General features: G+C 38.2%; 1 non-coding gene across 1 annotated transcript; it reads left to right on the top strand.

The window, feature by feature from the left end:
- Positions 1-21,832: 21,832 nt before the first annotated feature.
- TRNAS-GGA (transfer RNA serine (anticodon GGA)) lies at positions 21,833-21,904 on the top strand. The gene has a single exon. It is a non-coding gene; the product is annotated as a tRNA-Ser (tRNA).
- Positions 21,905-24,130: the final 2,226 nt, after the last annotated feature.

Raw genomic sequence — 24,130 nt, 5'->3', positions numbered from 1 at the left:
TGGTGTGCTGCGTCGATGGGGTCTCAAAGAGTCGGACACGACTGAGCAACTGAATTGAACTGAACAGAAAGGAGATATAAAAAGGAATGATTGATGCCTTCTCTGACAGTTAAATGATAATTATATTTCAGAAATCATTATGAACCTAGGCTGAGTAATGTCCTCAAACTATCCTTTGACCTAATTTTCTCTATAAAATGGAAAGAGCATGACAATAGATAGACATGGGTTCAATTTAAACTCTGTGTCTTAAATTGCATCAACCACACATAAAATTTGCAAAGATTTAATATAAGGTAGTTTAGTTGATTTTGAACAAACTAACAAAAAAACTAATTTTTAAAAGTGTGATGTACATTGGATGTGGTAAAGGAGTTGCATTAGAGGATTCTTATGAAGATAATTTTCAATAAAGATGTTGATATACAGTTAATATCTCCCCCTCACCCCAGCTCATCCTAAGCACACACATACACACTCAGGCAAGAGGTGGGAACAGGTACTTTCTTTGACCATTCAGAGAGTTTGATATGTATCCCAAGTAGTTATAAGACACACTAGGTTGTTGTCTTGCTCCTGCCTAGGAAATCTGCAGCCCGAGGATAAGCTAGCTAGCAGCTTTCATGACAATGTGAAGGAGAGTTGCTGATGTGTTAAGATAAGCCTATGGAACCTAGAGTTGGCATAACTTATAATAAATTAAATGACTGAATTCCTAATTGCCGAGGAAGGAGTAAGTGACCTTTATAATAGAGTGCACTTGCCCAGATTTAGGAACTTGTTGGTGAGCAAATGACACGTATAAGTGGTGGAAATGATCTCCATGGAAGTGTCAAACCAAAAAAGAAAAAGAACACTAAGCATCTCCCAGGCCATAGTGCAGAAAGCCAATTGAAAACAGTACCAGTCAAAAATGAATTCTCTTACATCTTTTAACTCCCCTCCCTCAACCTGTTCTCTGTTATCTTGAAGGGGTATCTTCAAGGTTGTAGATATAAGGTGAGGGAGGAACTGAACAAGAGATGAGACGGCCACAGCCCCTTCCTTGAAGTAATTGGTTGTAGCCAGAGAAGATGGAAATTCGCTTTACCTTTGATCAAGTTGGAAGCTTTCATGATTATACAGGAATGGACATTTTTAATTAATAAACTGTTTGTGAAACAAATTGACCTGGACTGGCCAAATAAATCTCACTTTTTTTTCCTTTAAGTGAAAGCCAAAATTTAAAAGTAAATAATATTTGCAAGTCTCTAGTACAGATAACTAAGCTCTTAGGATCTGGGTGTAAATAGGAACGGAGAATGTTTCTCAAATTTATAAAGAAATAAATCAAAATTGAGACAGAGAGGGAAGGTGAACAAAGGAGAATTAGAAAAGAAGATATAATGACTGGTTAAAAAACATGAAGCACACAGTAATATCTGTTGAAGTGTCAGAAATTTTTCAATGGTTTCAATTCTTAATTATTTCCTATATCCCATTCAATGGTGCATTAAAATACAAACATCGGTATTTCATGTTTTTGCATTTATAATCATGCCTCTGCCACACAGATTCACACCTGCATATCCAATCTTCTTATGCAAATAACTTGGTAGAGCTATATTTTAAACCTCTAGTTCCTAAACTGAACTCTATTTTTCACTGACTCCAGATACCTGAAGCACCAAAATTTGGTAGTTGAGAAGGAAAAGGGACCAACAGAGATCTAAACTTGAAGAAAGTCTTGACTGCAAAAAATGCTTCAGTTCCAGTTCATACCTCATTGAAGAACAGATTTACAAAACCTATGAATTAAAACCAAGAACAACAAAATATGCAATAAAAAATAGCCTACCTTATTGTAAACAGAATGGCATCCCTATGTTGCTAAACTAAGCTGGATCTGAGAGTAGGCTCTGTCACTTACTAGCTTTGCATCCCAAGAGAGTGATTATCAAACTGAGGTGCATACCAGTCATGTAGGAATCTAGTTAAAATGCAGATTGTGACTCAGTGGGTTTATGGTGGTTCCTGAGATACTGCATTTCTAACCTGATACAAAGAACTGACACATTAGAAAAGATTCTGATTGAAGGGAAAGATGGAAGGCAGGAGGAGAAGGGAATGACAGAGGATGAGATGATTGGATGGCATCACCAACTCGATGGACATGAGTTTGAGCAAGCTCTGGGAGTTGGTGATGGACAGGGAATCCCAGTGTGCTGCAGTCCACGGGGTCGCAAAGAGCTGGACACGACTGAGCAACTGAACTGACTGACTAACCAGGGTATGCTCATGCTACTGGCCCAAGGCAAGTTCCTAGGACAAGCCACACAAGGTTGCCACAGCTGTTTCTAGACTTTAGGGAAGATATCATAACTCCTCCTATATTGATGAAATGGTTATCCGTTTAATATCTTTCTACAATCTTTAATGTGGTTTTCCTTGCGACTGGTTTATTTAAGTCTCATTTTTTCTCAAACATGAGAGAAAGTTTTGACAGTTAAATTAGAAATTTCTGTAAAATACTCCTAGTAATTGTGCAATTAGGGTACTTCAAGTTTCCCATCAGTATTAAAGGGTTAATAAACATTGCAGAGTTTCAGTGTGACTAAGGCCCTCACCTTGGACTATTAGTAAAATGACCTTGAGGCAACCAGCTGTCTCTTAGACAAAAATGCCTTATAAGGCCTGAAATAATGACACCACATGTTTCACCCCAAATCTGCATTTCAAAACCAGCAAAACGCAGCTGTCTGTCAGCCTGTCTGAAATCATTCAGCTTGAATCGAAACGTGTTTTTACGCTTTTCACCACAAATTTTAACAGTGACAAATGCAGGGATGGCTTCTTTAACCTAATGAAACTCTGAGAGATCTCCACCCCCTCCTCTCAAATGTTTCCTGAAACAAGATGTACAATGTCTGTGTCACAGAGGATGTCATGGCTCATTTGTCATCTAACCTTACACTTCTGAGCAGCCTGGTAAAGACAAGGGAAAGGACTAGTTCTCTCAAGGTGGTAAATTCCAATGCTTTGAACATAAGAATCATTGTCTTAACTCGACTTAAGGTGTTTTCAGCTTTTCCATTTCAAAGCAAATCTTTAACGGCTATATTAATAATCATGAAGGCATGTCTTTCTTGAGAAATGAACCAATATGCATTTTGTCACATCTAAATTCATTGGCTTCTCTTTAATATTAATGTCTCTAAATTTGTTTATTGACTGTCACTTAAGCATACTTTTTTAAGCTAAAGAAAGGCTATTAATAATATAATTCATGTATGAAATGTTTAATATTTAACACTATCTCCTGGCTGCTCCCAATCTAATATATTAATACAGACGGATCATTATGCTAAAGGAATGCCTCGCAATGTTACAAAATGTTATGGACCCAAAGGGGCAATGTCTAGTTAATTACTAAAGAGGAATCTCCATCTGGTAGATTCTGTCTTCCCTGGTTTATTCTCTGATAGGTCTCCAGATGATCTCTGAAACAGCCTCCTTAGGCACGCAAAGGTTTCAGAGGTTATTAGTAGTAATTGTGTTGCACAACTGAGGGAATTTTGTTTAGCGTGATGAAAGCAGCAATGCCATTATTAGTTGATTAGTGTGAACAATCTTTGACAAACTGCAGCACCAACTATGATTCCAACTGGTGGCAGCTCATTATTCTGATTGCTATTTGATTTGCAGTATTATCGACTACAAAGTGAGCGACATGGACCAGGGAAGAAAGGCAGTAATTGGAAGATGTTTTTATGACCAATAGGAGACATGAAGATTTCATTGTTTAAGAAAATGAATCTGCTGTTAAGCAAATTTTGGAGTTAGATTTGGAAGTCAGAAGTCCAGTAAAGTGATGCATAAGTCTTATTCTCACAGGCATTTTTGTTAAATCAAATGTAAGGTATTAAGGCATTGTGGTTTTAGTATTTGTCTAGGGACAATATCATTTGCAAGGCAAAACAAAAACACACACAAAAAATGGAAATACGAGAGGAGTATGTTAGTTGCTAAGTCATCTATGACTCTTTGCAACTCCGTGGACTGTAGCCCACCAGGCTCCTCTGTCCAAGGAGAAGAATCCCTCCTCCAGGCAAGAATACTGGAGTGGGTTGCCATTTCTTTCTCCACTGAGAGGAGGAGAAACTGCTAAGAGAAGTTTGGAAAGTAAAACTAGAGCAGTCTATGACAAAAAAAAACTTCCTAGGTGAACAAACACTACAACCTTAGAAGAAGCTAAACAGAAACATCTTATGTTAAATTTAAAAGACAAATATTTTCTGGTGAACTCCAATGGCAATATCATAAAAAATAAGTGATTTTTTTCTATTTTGAGGCTTTTCAGTTGCTTCAAGTGATATTACATGATACTTATAACATATAAAGATCATAGATATAAAAAAATATATATATCCAAAGCCTGTCAAAGAAAAATTGCATCACACAGAATTAAATAGGCAAGAAAATTCTATTCAAGACTTGCAGGAGGGGTCAAGACTACTGCAATGAGAGAGTTTGAAGTCAATTCTATTGAAATAAAAGGCAGAAGAATTCCTAGATGATGGAGTGAGCTGTGGGAAAAGCACTGGACGTGTTAGGGGAGGATGGTCAATGTGATTAGGCACCTGAGTTTGCTATTTGGACTTTATAAAAGTTAGGCTTCTACTCTCTCTTACAGAGACTGACAGACAGGGTCTCTGTCTCCCTTAATGATGACATTTCAAAGGGATGGTTCCAAGGTCTCTAAAAAAATCATTCCTGTTTATAAAACCAGTAAAAACTAGGAGAATTTACTTTCTAAGCAGGCAAAGAAAGAATTTATAATTGCAAATATTCTAAGGGAAATGCTCTAAGAAAGAAGAGAGTTCTGGGGCCTATATAATAAAGAAGAAACTTGCCTGAAGTTTAGTCAATCTGAGGGGAATGTTAAGGTCATCTTGATTAAATCCCTCTTTTTAGACACATTGGCCATTAAACTTTTGGAGAACGTTCTTGGCTTCCCTGGTGGTTCAAACAGTTAAGAATCTGCCTGCAATGCAGGAGACGTGGGTTTGATCCCTGGGTCAGGAAGATCTCCTGGAGAAAAGAATGGTTACACATTCTAGTATTCTTGCCTGGAGAATTCCATGGACAGAGGAACCTGGAGAGCTACGGTCCATGGGGTCACAAAGAGTTGGACATGACTGAGCAGCTAACATATATAAGTTCACTTTGGATATGCAGTGTAGATAGATCCAAATATAGTTTTTTAAAAAACTAAACTGGATTATATCCTAGTTGTTATTTTTGAAACTATTTTATTTGACAATATATCATGGAAATATGACTATTGTAAATGATACATACACAACATTCTTTTTAGTGATTTCATTGTATTCAATCCTTTGGGGCCATAATTTCATCAACTTATTTCTAATGGCTAAACCTTAGCTTCTCCCATCCTTCCTCCAAGTCTCCCATTAAAAGTAAATAACTGTGTGTTTGTGCTCGCTCAGTGGTGCCTGACTCTGTGACTCCTTGGACTGTAACCTGCCAGACTCCTCTGTCCATGGGATTATTCAGGCAAGAATACTGGAGTGGGTTACCATTTCCTTCTCCATTAAATTTTACATAACTATAAAGCTGCGCTTCTTGAAATAAAACTGCTTTCATTACTTTGCACTTCAAAATTCTGCAAAGAAAAACAATTACCAAATACTTATTATTTTTCTGAAACATGACTGTATCACAGGGCAAATGCATTGTTTTTAGCTAATTATTTAATTATTTTAACATTTTTTTCTTAGTTTACTCTTGATTTTGATATTGATGATAAGGGTTTTCAAAAATGAATCACTGTAATAGGATATTTAACTAATTTAAGATTCGTGCATCTATTTACACCTTTATTTTCAAAGGAATATTTGAAATTCTAAGTTAATTTGCTATGGCTACATTGTACCTGCAATCATATTGACAGACCTGCTAAGCCTGATCCCTGCTGTGAGATGTACTCTATAAAATTCCAGAAGATTCGTGAAATACACATACATTAATTCTAATAATAGGTTTAAAGGAGAGGGTGGTGTTTTTTTTTTGTTTTTTTTTTGCTTGCTTTGTTTTTTCAGCAGTAGATAATGTAAATAAAATATTCTGGGAATTTTTTTTTTTTCCAAAATAGTGCAAGGTCAATATTGGCTTTTTAAATAACTCTATTTCTAGCCTCCTGCGTGTTTTCTCCTATACTGTAGATATAAAGCAGTTGCTCTTGGACACTTAGAAGATATCTTTTATGTTCTCAGGATAGTAGGGGCATCAAGCTTAGGTGATGAAATTCAACATGTCTATGTGTGGCCCCCGTGTTACAGAACTTCCAACTATAATTGGGCATTGTTGATTTTTCTCTACTGCTATTTCCTTCGTTTTTATGATCCACCTAATTCTAAGTTTCTTCCATGGGTCATTCTTCTAAGGACGGTCTCTTAAACTTTGATGTTCCTCACATTTTTATCCTTTTCACTGTACATTTTATCTCAGAAAAATCATACCTACTTCTGTGTTCCTGATTTTCAAAACTTTATTTCCAACTTAGTTTTCTTTCTGAGCTTTAATAATCTAATTGTTATTGAACATCTCTTCTGGATTGTCACATTTATACCAAAAACTCAATCGATCATTTCCCCCTTCATTCTTACATTTCCGTTTTCCTATCTCATTGAATCATTCAACCAACTACCCCCTTACCTAGCCAAAATATAAGCCTTAACATTTCCTCTACCTTACTCTGTGCATTTCATTAGCCACTGAGTTTTATATCCTTTATCTCTTGATTCACCCTTTCCATTCATGGTACTATTACCATAATTGTATCTACATTATTCTTTGCCCAAATTCCTGTAATAGCCTCTTAACTGTTATTCCTCCTTGTTTCATCATCAATCCCCCATACTGCATACAAAGTGATTTTTCATGATCTAAAATGATCATGGCTCTCCTCTGCTTAAAACTTCTTAATGGTTGTCAAAGCCTTGAGATAAATTATAATATGGAATACAAAGCGCCCAAACCACGTAAAGTTTCATCTTTTACCACTCCTATTCTTTATAGAACACTTCTTTTCTAACCATCCTGAATGAGTTCACTTTTTGGACATGCCCTGTTTTCTCTTTTCTGTTAAGTACTGCATTCTCTAACCACTTCCTCTCTGTGGCAAGCTTTTATTTTCTTTCTGGGCTCTTTCTCTGATTCCTTAGGATGAATTATAAATTACAGTTCAGTTCAGTTCAGTAGCTCAGTCATGTCCAACTCTTTGCAACCCCATGGACTGCAGCACGCCAGGCCTCCCTGTCCATCACCAACTCCCAGGGTTTACTCAAACTCATGTCCATTGAGTCAGTGATTGCCATCCAACCATCTCATCCTCTGTTGCCCCCTTCTCCTCCCGCCTTCAATCTTTCCCAGCACCAGGGTCTTTTCAAATGAGTCAGTTTTTCATATCAGGTGGCCAAAGTATTGGAGCTTCAGCTTCAGCATCAGTCCTTCCAATGAATATTCAGGACTGATTTCCTTTTGAATTAACTGGTTTGATCTCCTTGCAGCCTGAGAGACTCCCAAGAATTTTCTCCACACCACAGTTCAAAAACATCAATTCTTTGGCACTCAGCTTTCTTTATGGTCCAACCCTCACATCCATACATGATTACTGGAAAAACCATAGCTTTGACTAGATGGACCTTAGTAGGCAAAGTGAAGTCTCTGCTTTTTAATATGCTGTCTAGGTTTGTCATGCTCCTCCTATATTCTCTCAGATCCTCATTCACTGGTCCTTATATACTTTAGTACACTGTTTCTGTATACTTACTGATAGCCCCTGCCACAAGATACGAATTTACCACTGAACATCTCACCTAGCTCCCTTCTTACTTGGCACATTATAGAGAATCCATATTTGTTGAATAAGTGAACATATGAATTAATATTAAATCATTTTATATTTATATAATTTATATAAGAATATATAATTTATATAATTACATATAATTATATACAATTTATGTAATATTAATCATTTTGACTTATATATCTTCTCTCTCTGAACTTTCCTAGCAATTGCTATATGCATTGTATTTTACTTTAAATTTGCTATTTATAAAATGAATCTATAATCTCTCATATCATTTCTGCAAAGTCACATCTCAGAAGAATGTAATTTTATTGAGTTGTGTGAATTTTTGCAAACAGATTTTTTCCCAATCTATGTAAAAATTAATAAAATTCCACAGGGAACACAAAAGGTCAAGCCCTGATCACATATTACTAATCACAGCATCTTCTGATGTTTCTAGAATATAAATATATAGATGAACACTGCCTTCTTGCTCTTAGTATTCTTGAGAGGATGTGAAAAAAATTCTGCACAATCATGTCTGGGAAGCCAACTAAAATAAATCCTTTTTAGAAGGCCCGACATGGCAGAATAAATACAGGAGATTTCTATAGTTGCTCTTTTGTTTATATAATGCTTATCTATTTAGGTACATAAAAGCTGAAATTTGAATTTAAATTTTTATTAATGGAAGATATGGAGTAGCAGACATGATGGACAGTGACCTGATATGGAAGTGGTCAAACAGGAGATGGCAAGAGTGAACATCGACATTCTAGGAATCATCGAACTAAAATGGACTGGAATAGGTGAACTTAACTCAGATGACCATTATATCTACTACTTTGGGCAAGAATCTTTTAGAAGAAATGGAGTAGCCATCATGGTCAACAAAAGAGTCCAAAATGCAATACTTGGATGCAATCTCAAAAATGAAAGGATGATCTCTATTTGTTTCCAAGGCAAACCATTCAATATCACAGTAATCCAAGTCTCGGAGAAAGCAATGGCAACCCACTCCAGTACTCTTGCCTGGAAAATCCCATGGATGGAGGGGCCTGGTAGGCTGCAGTCCATGGGGTCACTAGGAGTCAGACACAACTGAGCGACTTCACTTTCACTTTTCACTTTCATGCATTGGAGAAGGAAATGGCAACCCACTCCAGTGTTCTTGCCTGGAGAATCCCAGGGACAGAGAGCCTGGTGAGCTGCCATCTATGGGGTCGCACAGAGTCGGATACGACTGAAGCGACTTAGCAGTAGCAGCAATCCAAGTCTATGCCCCAACCAGTAATGCTGAAGAGGCTGACGTTGAACAGTTCTATGAAGACCTCCTAGATCTTTTAGAACTAACACCCAAAAAAGATATCCTTTTCATTATAGGGGACTGGAATGCAAAGTAGAAAGTCAAGAAACACCTGGAATGACAGACAAATTTGGCCTTGGAATACAGAATGAAGCAGGGCAAAGGCCAATAGAGTTTTGCCAAGAGAACGCACTGCTCATAGCAAACATCCTCTTCCAACACACAAGAGAAGGCTCTACACATGGACATCACCAGATGGTGAACACTGAAATCCGATTGATTATATTCTTTGCAGCCAAAGATGAAGAGGCTCTATACAGTCAGCAAAAACAAGACCGGGAGCTGACTGTGGCTCAGGTCATGAATTCCTTATTGCCAAATTCAGACTTAAGTTGAAGAAAGTAGGGACAACCACTAGACCATTCAGGTATGACCTAAATCAAATCCCTTGTGATTATACAGTGGAAGTGAGAAATAGATTTAAGGGACTAGATCTGATAGATAGATGAACTATGAACGATGAACTGATGAACTATGGAATGAGGTTCATAACATTGTACAGGAGACAGGGATCAAGACCATCCCCATGGAAAAGAAATGCAAAAAAAGCAAAATGGCTGTCTGGGGAGGTTCTACAAATAGTTGTGAAAAGAAGAGAAGCAAAAAGCAAAGGAGAAAAGGAAAGATATAAGCATCTGAATGAAGATTTCCAAGGAATAGCAAGGAGTGATAAGAAAGCCTTCTTCAGCAGTCAATGCAAAGAAATAGAGGGAAACAACAGAATGGGAAAGACTAGAGATCTCTTCAAGAAAATTAGAGATACCAAGGGAAAATTTCATGCAAAGCTAGGCTTGATAAAGGACAGAAATGGTATGGACCTAACAGAAGCAGAAGATAATAAGAAGAGGTGGCGAGAATACATAGAACAACTGTACAAAAAAGATCTTCACGACCAAGATAATCACGATGGTGTGATCACTCACCTAGAGCCAGACATGCTGAAATGTGAAGTCAGGTGGGCCTTAGAAAGCATCACCACGAACAAAGCTAGTTGATGTGATGGAATTCCAGTTGAGCTATTTCAAATCCTGAAAGATGATGCTGTGAAAGTGTTGCACTCAATATGCCAGCAAATTTGGAAAACCCAGCAGTGGCCACAGGACTGGAAAAGGTCAGTTTTCATTCCAATCCCAAAGAAAGGCAATGCCAAAGAATGCTCAAACTACCACACAACTGCACTCATCTCACACGCTAGTAAAGTAATGCTCAAAATTCTCCAAGCCAGGCTTCAGCAATACGTGAACCGTGAACTTCCAGACGTTCATGCTGGTTTTAGAAGAGGCAGAGGAACGAGAGATTAAATTGCCAACATCCACTGGATCATCAAAAAAGCAAGAGAGTTCCAGAAAAACATCTATTTCTGCTTCATTGACTATCCCAAAGCCTTTGTCTGTGTATCACAATAAACTGTGGAAAATTCTGAAAGAGATGGGAAGACCAGACCACTTGACCTGCCTCTTGAGAAACCTGTATGCAGGTCAGGAAGCAACAGTTAGAACTGGACATGGACCAACAGACTGGTTCCAAATAGGAAAAGGAGTACATCAAGGCTGTATATTGTCACCCTGCTTATTTAACTTATATGCAGAGTACATCATGAGAAACACTGGGCTGGAAGAAGCACAAGCTGGAATCAAGATTGCCAGGAGAAATATCAATAACCTCAGATATGCAGATGACACCACCCTTATGGCAGAAAGTGAAGAGGGCTAAAGAGCCTCCTGATGAAAGTGAAAGAAGAGAGTGAACAGGTTGACTTAAAGCTCAATATTCAGAAAACTAAGATCATGGCATCCGGTTCCATCCCTTCATGGGAAATAGATGGGGAAACAGACTTTATTTTTTTGGGCTCCAAAATCATTGCAGATGGTGATTGCAGCCATGAAATTAAAAGACGCTTACTCCTTGGAAAGAAAGTTATGACCAACCTAGCTGCTACTGCTGCTGCTAAGTCGCTTCAGTCGTGTCCGACTCTGTGCGACCCCAGAGACTGTGGCCCACCAGGCTTCCCCATCCCTGGGATTCTCCAGGCAAGAACACTGGAGTGGCTTGCCATTTCCTTCTCCAATGCATGAAAGTGAAAAGTGAAAGTGACGTCGCTCAGTCGTGTCTGACTCCTAGCGACCCATGGGCTGCACCCTACCAGGCTCCTCATCCATGGGATTTTCCAGGCAAGAGTACTGGAGTGGGGTGCCATTGCCTTCTCCGTGACCAACCTAGATAGCATATTAAAAAGCAGAGATATTACTGTGCCAACAAAGGTCTGTCTAGTCAAGTCTATGGTTTTTCCAGTGGTCATGTATGGATGTTAGAGGTGGACTGTGAAGAAAGCTGAGCGCCAAAGAATTGATGCTTTTGAACTGTGGTGTTGGAGGAGACTCTTGAGAGTCCCTTGGACTGCAACGAGATCCATTCAGTCCATTTTAATGGAGATCAGTCCTGCATGTTCATTGGAAGGACTGATGCTAAAGCTGAAACTCCAATACTTTGGCCACCACAACTCATAAAGATTAAGAGCTGACTCACTGGAAAAGACTCTGATGCTGGGAGGGATTCGGGGCAGGAGGAGAAGGGGACGACAGAGGATGAGATGGTTGGATGGCATCACCGACTCTATTGACATGAGTCTGAGTGAACTCCAGGAGTTGGTGATGGACAGGGAGGCCTGGTGTGCTGCGATTCATGGGGTCGCAGAGTTGGACATGACTGAGCAACTGATCTGAACTCACCTGACCTGATATGAATTTCAAGTGACTGATTAAATACACAGAAAGTAGTTTATTCCACAAATGCAATCTATTTTGAAGATACATATGGTTCCTCTAAAGTATTAGAGAGGAATACTGAGGTTTGATTTAAGATAATGAGTCAATTTTCAAGCACCAAATCTCTGATCTGAGTGTAAGATCAGATTAGCTGTTATATTTTAAAGAACCAGGAAGAAATTAGTCATAAAGAGAAGGCAGTTGTTCTTCTTTGGTGCATTGCTCATTTTAACCAAATATTTATAAAAGAGTGCTTGACCCAATGCTTCTCTTAATCCATATCTGTGACTTAAATGCTTCAAAACAATGGATCAAATGAAGCCCCATTGAAAACATAATTTGCAGCAATATGTCTTTTGGGTATAAAATACACTTTGGTTTTATAGAAGCAAGGATTTAGGAGTCAGGATAAAAACAAAAGGAAATAATTAAACTGGAACAGTATAGCACATTGGACAAAACCATAAATATTATTTATGATAATGATAAATACTAGTTCTCTATATACATAAAACATATGTATAAATACTACATATGTAATTATCTTCTACTAGTCTGGGGCTTTTTTAAGGCAAATAGTGGAAATCTTTTCTACTTAGTTCAGTTCCTACTTGCTCAAGGTCCAAGTAAGTGAATCAGTAAATAAGTACTCTTAAGATTATGCTAATATAAATAAAAGAAAAAAGGGTAATATATTTATAATTAGATATGAAAAGAAGAGGGGGTATCTTTAGCTTATCCTTATTAACACAAATTTATCCTTTCAAAAAAAGCATCATGTGGTATCATTACATAGTCGATGCATGACTGCCTTCATGGGCGATGAAGGAAGTATAGAAATCCCCACATTTTAAATAATTGGGTGAAAAATAAATTATACTTTTTATTCAGTATCAAATAGATTTCTCACTAATACTTTCCTTAATTCAATCACAAATGAAAAACACTGTAGTGCAATAGATGTAGTGCAATAGTAGTGTGCACGCTCAGTTGTGTCCAACTCTATGTGACTCCATGTAGTGTAGTCTGCCAGGCTCCTCTGCCCATGGAATTTTCCAGGCAAGAATACTGGAATGGGTTGCCATTTCCTTCTCCATGGGATCTTTCTGACGCAGGGATAGAACACACGTCTCCTGAGTCTCCTGCATTGGCAGGTAGATTCTTTACCACTGAGCCAATTGTGAAGCCCAGAAGAGTAGTAACTGAATGCAACATATAAATCAGTAGAGCTTAGTCCGAGGCTTAGCATACTGTTGCATGGTCCAGGCTTAGTCTCTATGGTTAAGAGAAAGGCAAAATTGAAAATATCCCTTTCTCAAACAATAGCAAGCAAAAAGATTATATTATGCATATCTATCTCAACTCTTATTTTTATGGCTATCTTTTATGGACCAAATAACCCCATCACCATTAATGTTATTATGGTAAAATTCTGGTAACTAAATATTACTACACAGAAATGAAGGCTTCAGCCATGGTGTTATACATTTAAAAATTGCCTACAGTGTCAGGTATTGATCAACTGAGAACAATATATTCCCAGCATAATGATCACACTTTGAAGGCTTGTAGTTCAAGTGATGTTTCTGTCATTTCAAATTTCCAACTTCAACCATGCAGGATAACAAATCACATTCCCAATATCATGTCCCAGAGAAATAATTGGATTGCTCTTTACCTCTTGAATCAGAAGGAACACTATTGAGCACTTCTTGTGAATGGAAATCACTTCCATTGAACTTGTGACCTCTCACTCATTCCTCATTATCTTTCCAAGTAAGATCACTCAGGATACTTTCTGAAAAATGAATGTTATAGGCTTTGTCATACAGAAGACTGGCTGTATGACAAAGATTTTAACTGATTGGTATATAAAGTGTAGTGTATATGAAAAGTTTGTAGGGAGAGGAAGAATTCACAGTGTTCAGCCCATTTTCAAAGTTCACAACTCATAAAAATTAAGAATTATTTATTTGAAGATATTTTTTAGAATTCCAAGACTTTGGGCATTGCTTGAATAATAGAGAAGAAAATGATGCAAGAAATTTTATCTATTTTTCTGTTGAGTACTTGCAATATGTTATGTTAGGCGTTATACTTAACAATGTCTCTTATTAATATAACAGCAATATAGCAATATACAAAATGCAATATACTGGAGAAGGGAATGACTACGCACCCCAGTATTTTTACCTGGAGAATTCCATAGACAGAGGAGCTGGAGGCTACAGTCCACGGGGTCACAAAGAGTTGCAGACGACTGAGCAATTAACACTTTCAATATACAATAGATGCTGTTATTCTTATTTTACACCTATAGATATGAGGCACAGACAGGTCAGGTAATTTGCCCAATGCCATGCAACTTGTATGATGAGGTCAAGACTCAAATCCATATTTTCTTTATATTAAATTATATGCTGTTTGCATTATGCAATACAGCCAAACCCTGAGGTTGGTTATGTCCAGAGAAGACTAATAAGGTCTCAGAATATATCTTTAGGTAAGTCTCCATCTTATTTCAGTAACTTCCTTTTTAGGTCCCTTGTAACCAAAGGAAACAAACTGCTGCCCATGTGTATCTAACACATTGAATAGCTTCTATGTTTTACTTCCAAGTGAGATTGTGTTTTAAGTTTGACTATTGATTTTCTTTAAAGGCAAATAATAGCATCAAACCAGTTTTTCTTCTTCCAGGGAGTGAGGCTTTGGGGGAATAAAGAGCCGGCACTATACATAGACTATATCAAAGGGGACACATAAAAGTTGATATTTTCTTTTTATTACTTGAGAAAAGTACATAGTGGCAATTAAAGTGCCTGAGTCTCTGAGCTCAAATCTATTTATTGTGGCTGATAATGGGCACAATGAGAAGATGTGCTCTATTCCAAGACTAGAGAAGGCTTTAATAGCCTTTTAAGTGAAAACAAATAGTAAGAAAAAGCAGGCAAGAGAGTTCCTCTTTGGCGGTGCAGGGGATGTACAAATTCCATTATTTGCTAATAGGATTTGTGCTACTCCCCCTCATCACTTTGAAAACTGTGTGCAGCTTCCCACATCTCTCTTAGATGTTGGTCTCCTGGGTGGCTGTCAGCAGGACATCCATCTGTTTCATAGCTTCTCTTTAAACAGAGTCAAGATCACATAAAATGCTATTGGGTATTTACAGTCCTTATTAAAATAACAAAATAAATACTAAGTAATTATTATATATGCTTCAAACTAGTTCTATGGGTTAACTACCAACTTGGAAAGTTGCCTGTGAATTGTTACTTTGAACAATTGGGTAAAAACAAAGTTTTATTTGGGCAATCTTCACATTCCTGGATTCCATGACATCTGCCAATGCTGCCTCCTCTTTACCTGTGATACTGAACATGACCCTGATGGTGGGAAAGTGGAAACTGTGATGGACTGGATAGACATGGCCAGTAGACAGAGGAAAGCAATCTGAAAGAGGTGGTCTGTTAGCTTCTGCCTATCACATATATTTGCAAGGATGGCGGCTACTTCACCAGGAAGATATCACAGGACTGGCTGTAACTTGAAGTAAAAACAACCAATAATTCTGTCAGCAGGCATGGGTTACATGTTACTGTCAGCTTTGTATCCATCTAGTACTCAGTGATTTTCAATTGTGGCTACACATTAGAATTACTGGGAGATAGTTTTAAAGTACTGAGTTCGGGCCACACTCAGACCAATACAACCAGAATCTCGGGGGATGGAATCCAGGAATCAGTATTTTAGGGTTTCCTCAGATGACTCCAATGAGCATCCAAGACCTACAGACACTAAACCAAGCCTCAACTGTCAGCAGCACCAGTGTGAACATACTTTCTTATGTACAATTTTAGAAAGAAAACTGGGTACATGTAGTTTAGTCTCAGAATGATACTGTATTCAAGAAAAACAGACCAATAGCCAGAAGTCATTAAAAAGAAATTTTAATATTTGTGTATGTATAAAAATTATTAAGGAGAAATTAAGTAGTTTCTTTAAAAAAAAACCTGTTACATCTTTCCTCTCCTATGTATTCTCTCACATTCCAAAACTTTTTCATCTGTGTTTTCAAACACTTACTAACATCTTCCCTTCTACCATTGCTACCATCAGCCTTTCTAGTATTCTATTTTCTTTCTGCCTCTTTCATATTCATTCCTCACCATTTCCTTCTGCTTAGTATTTTATTAAGTAGATTGACAACAGTAGTATGAAGGACTCTTTCCTCTCTTGGAGGGATACAAAATGGGAAAACTTGAGCTGACGGTTCTAGGTTAGTTTGGTGAGCTGGACTGAAAGCCAACTGTAATACTCCCATATTACCATTGCTGGTGTTTCCTCCTGTATTTTGTCAATCTTCAAGCCTTTCTTTTCAAAAGTTATGATGTCTAATCCTGTTCCCTAAGAGAGTCCTCCTTCTGTTCTGTTTTCCCCTCCCAGGAGCCTCTAGAGAGGCTTGCAGGAGCTTTAAGATGAAACCTCCTGATTCTATCTCAGTCCCTCCACAAATCTTAAGTCTGAAAATATGATTTCCTGGGAAGCAAATAGTGCAGCACTAGTGTTAAAACTCCTGACTGTTGAACTTAACCTAAGCTCTGTGTCCTGGAAAATCAGCCACGGTTGAGAAATTCCCCCACAGTGTAGAGGCAATGGCACCCCACTCCAGTACTCTTGCCAGGAAAATCCCATGGACGGAGGAGCCTGGTAGGCTGCAGTCCATGGGGTCGTGAAGAGTCAGAGATGACTGAGCTACTTCCCTTTCACTTTTCACTTTCATGCATTGAAGAAGGAAATGGCAACCCACTCCGGTGTTCTTGCCTGGAGAATCCCAGGGACGGGGGAGCCTGGTGGGCTGCCATCTATGGGGTCACACTGAGTCGGACACAACTGGAGTGACTTAGCAGCAGCAGTAGAGTTCTGAGATACATCTAGCCCAAAGGACCACCTTGCCCTCATGTATCCAGACATAAGACTAGTCTTCCACACTTCAGAGGAGACTCAGTGTCCACTCTCCCTCAGGACTCCCTTGTTAACTTCCTCTATAATTTCTACACCCTTTTTTTTTTTTTTCCTTTCAGAGGTTCCGTGCATCAATGAATACTTCCTGACTTCAGTAGTGTGAATGAACTCATCCTCCTATTTGTCTGCTGAATTTTGTCTTTCACTTACCTTAATCCTATAAAAGTCTCTTGTGAGACAATGAAAAGGTACATGGGGGCAATGAGTAACTCCATGTACCATTTTTGACACAGTGAAGCAAGAATAAGGATATATTTTAAGTAAACTTTTAAGTTTGGAAAAATTGTAGACGTACATATGAAGATGTGCAAAGATTATACAGTGTTCCTATATACCCCTTACCTACTTTATACCATTGTTCACATCTTATATTAATATTTTTCAAAGCTAAGAAACTGACATTGGCATAGCACTGCTAACTAAACTCCAGACTGTTTAGATTTTACCAGTTTTCCATTGAGAAATAGACTGCCATGGCAGACATTCTCCACAGAAGGACCTGATGACAGTTTGACCACACACACAAAACAATGAATGCAGACCGTAATTTAAAGGCCTCCCCTTCTCTGATCTCTCCAACAAATAACAACACTGCTTTCTGCCTGGAGGTTTTTCTCTAAACTACAGAGCAGAGAGGTGAAGTTTAAGAAAAGTCTAGTGGCTGCATTTTGTAAAAGAAACAGTCTCGCCAGAGGAAGAAGCTGGAATCTGGGCCAGAAAAGGCAACTAGAATTTGTAGGTCAAAGTTACAAGAAAGAAAGGAGCTCTTAAAATCTGCATGGAGGTTTCGGTCAGGTCCTGACCAAACCTTCTCCAGTAAATATCTGTTCTGATCTTTCTGCTATACAATACCTGAAAAAAGGAGCATCATACATTCTCGTCAGTTTCAGACCTACATATAATGTGAAGATAAATCCAATCCAGTGACAGATGAGACCTAATTTATTTTATTTTCATTTTAATCCAAAATTATTTTGCAGATATCTGTTATGGTATTATTATGGTGATTTTTTAACCTATCTATATAACAGTCTTTCTTTGTCTCATATAGTAGTGCTCTCCCCACAAACACTACTTTATCTAAAATTAATATTGATGAGTAAGTGTTAATATTTCTCTATATGCACTGATTTATTTCAATATCTATTCAGCCCCATGTCATTTTTTTCAAATATGTTATTGTTGATTCTGTTCTATTATTTAAGCTTTTTTTTTTTAATCTTATGAAGAATGACAGTTTTTGTGTTTGTTCTCTTTTAATATTTTTCCTCCTATCTTCTCTCATTATTTCTTGAATCTTAGAGAATTTTAATGGCTAAGCATTTCACTGGTCTGATTTTCAGCTCAATTCTTTTTCTATTCACTCCAAAGTAAATTTTAATTTTGTTTTGAAATTTGGGTTTTCCTATGGCACTATATTCTTATCAAGTCTCTTCTTTTGTGTCTCTACTTTCATCTTAGATTTTCCTTTCATAAATGTCTGCATTTTTTAGAAGCCACATCTTGTTGCCCTCAATTGAATATATAAATGATAAAATAAAAACAAGGTTATTGTAATCCATTCCTATTTTAAATACTGTATTTTATCTGTGAGTTTTAAAGATGTTTCTTTCACTAGAGTTAATTTTACATATCACATAACATTTTGTTTCTCCACTTCTCTATTAGCTTTCTAGGGCTGCTGCAACAAAGTAAAACAAACAGTGGTTTAAAACTACAGAATTTCTTTTCCTTTTCTCAAAGATACAGAGATTAGAAATCCAAAATCAGGGTAATACTACCTCTGAGCCTAATTAGAATCCCTCCTTGTCTCTTCCTAGCTTCCGGTGGGGGCTGACAATCCTTGGCTTTCAGTTGCTTCTCTCTGATTTCTACCTCTGTCACCACATGGGGTTCTCCTCCTGTGTCTTTGTCTGTCTTGTGTTGTCTTCTTATAACCACACAGTCATTTGGGTTAAGGGCTCACACTACTCCCCCACGATGTCATCTTAACATCTGCCATGGCATTATTTACAAATATGCTTTTATTCAGGGTGAAGATTTCAACATATCTTTTTGGAGAAACACAATTCAACCCATAATGACTGCTAAATAAGGAAATATTTATCCATACATGGTTTTGCTAAGAGACAGGATAAGCAACATGTCCTTGGATCTGGTCACAGGTCACTTAGAATAGTTGCCAGACTGTTTCAACAGAAACGAAGCACTAGGTTCATGTCCTTTCATGTATGCAGCAAATCAGTGAAATTCTATGCAGCATAAGCTAATAAACAGAAAACTTCGTGTATATGTCATATTATAAAATGCTTAATATCCAAACACCTCATGTAATGGATTTTTATGCTTAAAATACTGACAATGAATAACTTCATTGCTTGATGTTGCAAGAATTTTCCAAATCTTTGCCTGGAAGACAAGTTGATTAGAATAGCTTGTTCCTAGCTCAGTATTCAGCACCTCACAGGCATTCATCCAGTGCAGCTCTTCTTGATTGAGCTGGTTTTTTCCTGCCTTTTTCTCTCTGAACTGATGGAATATAGATGTGACTATTCACTCCAGAAAGCATGATTTGTAGAGCTATTCCCCTACGTTTCTCTATAACACCTGATATGTCAGTAGTATCTCTGGCACGCAGTATGTGATCACAAGTCCATATTCTTTAAGGCCCTGTTTTTTCCCCTGTGAAGTTCAGCCTTTTAATTCACACAGGGACATATTGGGAAGAGAAGGGTATCTCTAGATATTTACAAAAAAAGCCTTTCTGAGTTTTCTTAGATACTTTGGTGAGATTTTTACTACAAAACAAATGTTTTAAATAAGAACTTCTTCGACTTACAATGAAGTAACATCCAAACAAATTCATAGTTAAGTTGAAAACTCCGTAAGTCTAAAATTCATTTAATACACCTAATTTACTAAATATCTTTATCCCAACTCAGGGATCAAACCCAGGTCTCCTGCATTGTAGACAGAAGCTTTACCATCTGAGCCACCAGGGTAGGATAAAATTCATTTAATACACCTAATTTACTCAATATCATAGCTTAGCCTAGCCTGACTTAAATATGCTCAGAACACTTTTATATTAGCCTACAGTTGGGCAAAATCATCTAACCGAAAACCTATTTTATAATAAAGTACTGAGTGTGTGTGGGTGTGCTCAGTTGGGTCTGACTCTTTGTGACCCCATGGACTGTAGCCTGCCAGACTCCTCTGTTGTGGGATTTTCCAGGTAAGTACAATGAAGTGGGTTGCCATCTCCTTCTCCAGGGGATCTGCCCGACCTAGAAATTAAACCCGCATCTCCTGTGTTTCCTCAATTTGTAGGTGGATTCGTTACCACTGTGCCACCTGAGATGCCCCCAAAGTATTGAATATGTCATGTAATTTATTGAATACTGTCCTGAAAGGTAAAAACAGAACGGCTGTTTGGGAACAGAACAGTTGTAAGTGTATTGGTTGTTTGCTCTCCTGGTTGTGTGGCTGATCGGGAGCTGTGTCTCACTGCTGCTGCCCAGCATCGCAAGAGAGTGTCACACTGTACTGTATATCACGAGTCCAGGAAAAGATTAAAATTCAAACTTCAGACTATGGTTTCTACTGAGTACATACCACATTCATACCATTGTAAAGTTGAAAACTTGTAAGTTGAAACATTAAGTCAGGGACATCTGCGAGTGTGCATGTGTATGTGTGTGTGTGTACTATGTGTGTGTATATATATATATATATATATATATATTCCACTTTATATACAATTATATATAGTTTACATATGATTTTATAAATGATTTTAAATTTAAAATATGAAATTATCATTATCTCATATAAGACAGTTATACATATCTGAAGATTTATTAAGAGCTCTATTTAAATATGAAATGTCTTTTTTTTTTTTTCAAAAATGTCTCATTGGATTTAAGAGACTTGACAGGCCAATTACCAACACTAGTGGTTTCTTTTTCAAGATGTTCAACAGAATTCAGTTTCTGAACAAGAAGTTTAGATAATTCATGTAGCTTCTTACCGTATTAGTAAGTAGTTTTACTACCTACTAGTCAAAAGTATGTATTAACTCTCCTAAGGTGGTTTTGATATACTTTTTTATTCTCCAGCTTATTAAAAGGAACTGGATTTCAAACTACTAGATGAGAAGACTACTTGTAATACTCATTGGTTAACATAAGACTTTGATTCACTATGGCTTTTATGATTGCTAACAGCTATATCACTGCTTCTTTAACATTTCAGAAAACAATCATGTGAGAACACTAATATCTGGTTGAAGAATCTGGTTTGTGACTTGGCTTTGATAGTTACAAGCTGGGTGAACTTGAGAGGAAACAAATCCTATAAATTGGATTTCCTTTTGGTGAAGAAGCTTAATAATACCATCCAGAACTGTTGAAAACATAAAAATGATATGGTGTACATGCAAACTCTTTGTAAATGAGAAGCTAAATGTTGGGAATTTTTATTATTATTATTCTAATGATGATGGTTATCACACAACTACAATTTAGTAAAAACAAAAACTTTTGACACATAAATATATGCTAAATAAACTTAGTTTCCATGAATTTCTTTGACAAGGCTTCCCTGGTAGCTCAGTGGGAAAGAATCTACCTACAATGCAGAAACCAGTGGGTTCCATTGATCCCTGGGTTAGGAAGATGCCCTGGAAAAGGAAACAGCATCCCACTTCAGTAATCTTGCCTGGAAAATCCCAGGGACAGAGAAGCCTGGCGGGTTATAGTCCCTGGGGTCATAAAGAGATCAGACGCAAATGAGCAAGAACGCAAGCACGAGTGAATTTCTTCCCTGGTGGCTCAGGGGTTAAAGCGTCTGCCTGGAATGCAGGAGACCCGGGTTCGATCCCTGGGTCGGGAAGATCCCCTGGAGAAGGAAATGGCAATCCACTCCAGTACTCTTGCCTGGAAAATCCCATGGAGGGAGGAGCCTGGTAGGCTACAGTTCATGGGGTCGCAGAGTTGGACACGACTGAGCGACTTCACTTCACTTCATACAATCAAAGGTTCTAGTTCCACTCAGGATGGAGTAACTACATTCTTCTCTGTCTTTCCCAAAGAATGCTTCTCAAAACCCTGGACATGAAATAATTATATCTGGACTCTGAAGAATATTTAGTACAATATCTATTGGAAAATGAAAGGAGAACTTAAACTGTCCCATTTCTTGCTCTAGGCTCTCATCCTATATTCAAAGTCAGTATGTAACCCAGAACTCTTTATTGGATGCAGACAGAAAGAGTACCAAAAGAAGCTAAACTTTCTGCTCTGAATAACAGGAAAGAGGGAAGCTTAAAGGCTAGAACAAATGGAAAAAGTCTCCTGGAATTTTTGTTATTCTCTTTCACTCTAGCCTCGAGGAATTTTTGATCAGCAGCAGCAAAATGATAGCAGTTCAACTGGACAAGAATCCACAACTCTGAGAGACAGTATGTTTTCTGCGACCACAAGAACTGTGATCCTGAGAGCATGAGAAGAATCCACGCTGCTGCTTTCCCCCGCTCTCTCCACACACACACACACACACACACACACACACACTATCTTTTCTTGGCCCTAGAGGAAAGACCGGAGAAGGCAATGGCACCCCACTCCAGTACCCTTGCCAGGAAAATCCCATGGATGGAGGAGCCTGGTAGGCTGCAGTCCATGGGGTCACTAAGAGTCAGACACGACTGAGCGACTTGACTTTCACTTTTCACTTTCCTGCATTGGAGAAGGAAATGGCAACCCACTCCAGTGTTCTTGCCTGGAGAATCCCAGGGACGGGGGAGCCTGGTGGGCTGCCGTCTATGGAGTCACACAGAGTCGGACACGACTGAAGTGACTTAGCAGCAGCAGCAGAGGAAAGACAGTGCTAGAATTTATGTGACTGGGTAGAGAAACTAATGGTCCAGTTTTATAGCCTGAAGACCAAGAAATGAGACCCTGGGAACTGGTTAAGTATCGGAGAAATGGCTAAGAGTAAGGCGCTCAGGAAAGAGATACCATAATGCTGTGTATAAACATTTGGGCTCACTCTCAAGTTTCATGCACATGTTTATGAAGTAAACAGCATATCAAACTCTTTGAGAATAAAACTAATATGCTCATGCCACCCAGATTCCAGACAAGTCATCAAACGATACACATGTGGTAGAGATGTAAACAATATGACAAGCACATAGACAAACTGACAGAATGTGTGTGAGAACTTAACTGGATTGATTTACAACTGAAATCAATCATTCCCTGCAGTAATTAAATGACATCAAGAATATTTTAACATAATATTCAAATACAGAATGCAATCCAAACTTATGTGACAAATAACTAGAACATAATTAATAACTCTCAAAGAAAAGACAATAGAGGTATACCTTGACATGACTCAGCTGTTGTAATTATCAAACAGATTTTAAGGCAGCTCTTATAATCATGCTCAACAAGTAAGAAAGAATACACTTGAATGAAAAGAGATAGTGAAAGTGAAGTTTCTCAGTCGTGTCCGACTCTTTGCAACCCCAAGGGCTGTAGCCCACCAGGCTCCTCCATCCGTGGGATTTTCCAGGCAAGAATATTGGAGTGGGTTGCCATTTCCTTCTCCAGGGGATCTTCTTGACTCAGGGATCAAACCCAGGTTTCCCACATTGTGGGCAGGCTCTTTACCATCTGAGCCAACAGTCTTGAGAAATAAATGATACTGTCAAATGTAAATTTTAACTGAAAAGTGATGCTAGGAAAGATTGACAGCAGAAGAAGGGGATGACAGAGGATGAGATGGTTGGATGGCATCACCGACTCAATGGACATGAGTTTGAGTAAACCCCAGGAGTTGGTGATGGACAGAGAGGCCTGGCATGCTGCAGTCCATGAGGTCATAAAGAATGAGTGACTGAACTGAACTGAACTGAAGGAATACCAAGGGCTTCCCGTGTGGCACAGTAGTAAAGAATCCACCTGCCAATGCAGAAGACTCAGGAGGCATGGGTTTGATTCCTGGGTCTGGAAGATTCCCTGGAGAAGGAAATGGCAACCCACTTCAGTATTCTTGCCTGGGAAATCCCATGGAGAGAGAAGCCTGGAGGGTTACAGTCCATGGGGTCAC

This window comes from Bos javanicus, chromosome 10, assembly GCF_032452875.1.
Source record: "Bos javanicus breed banteng chromosome 10, ARS-OSU_banteng_1.0, whole genome shotgun sequence".
Taxonomy (NCBI): Eukaryota; Metazoa; Chordata; class Mammalia; order Artiodactyla; family Bovidae; genus Bos; species Bos javanicus.
This window is presented reverse-complemented; position numbering and strand designations above follow the sequence as displayed.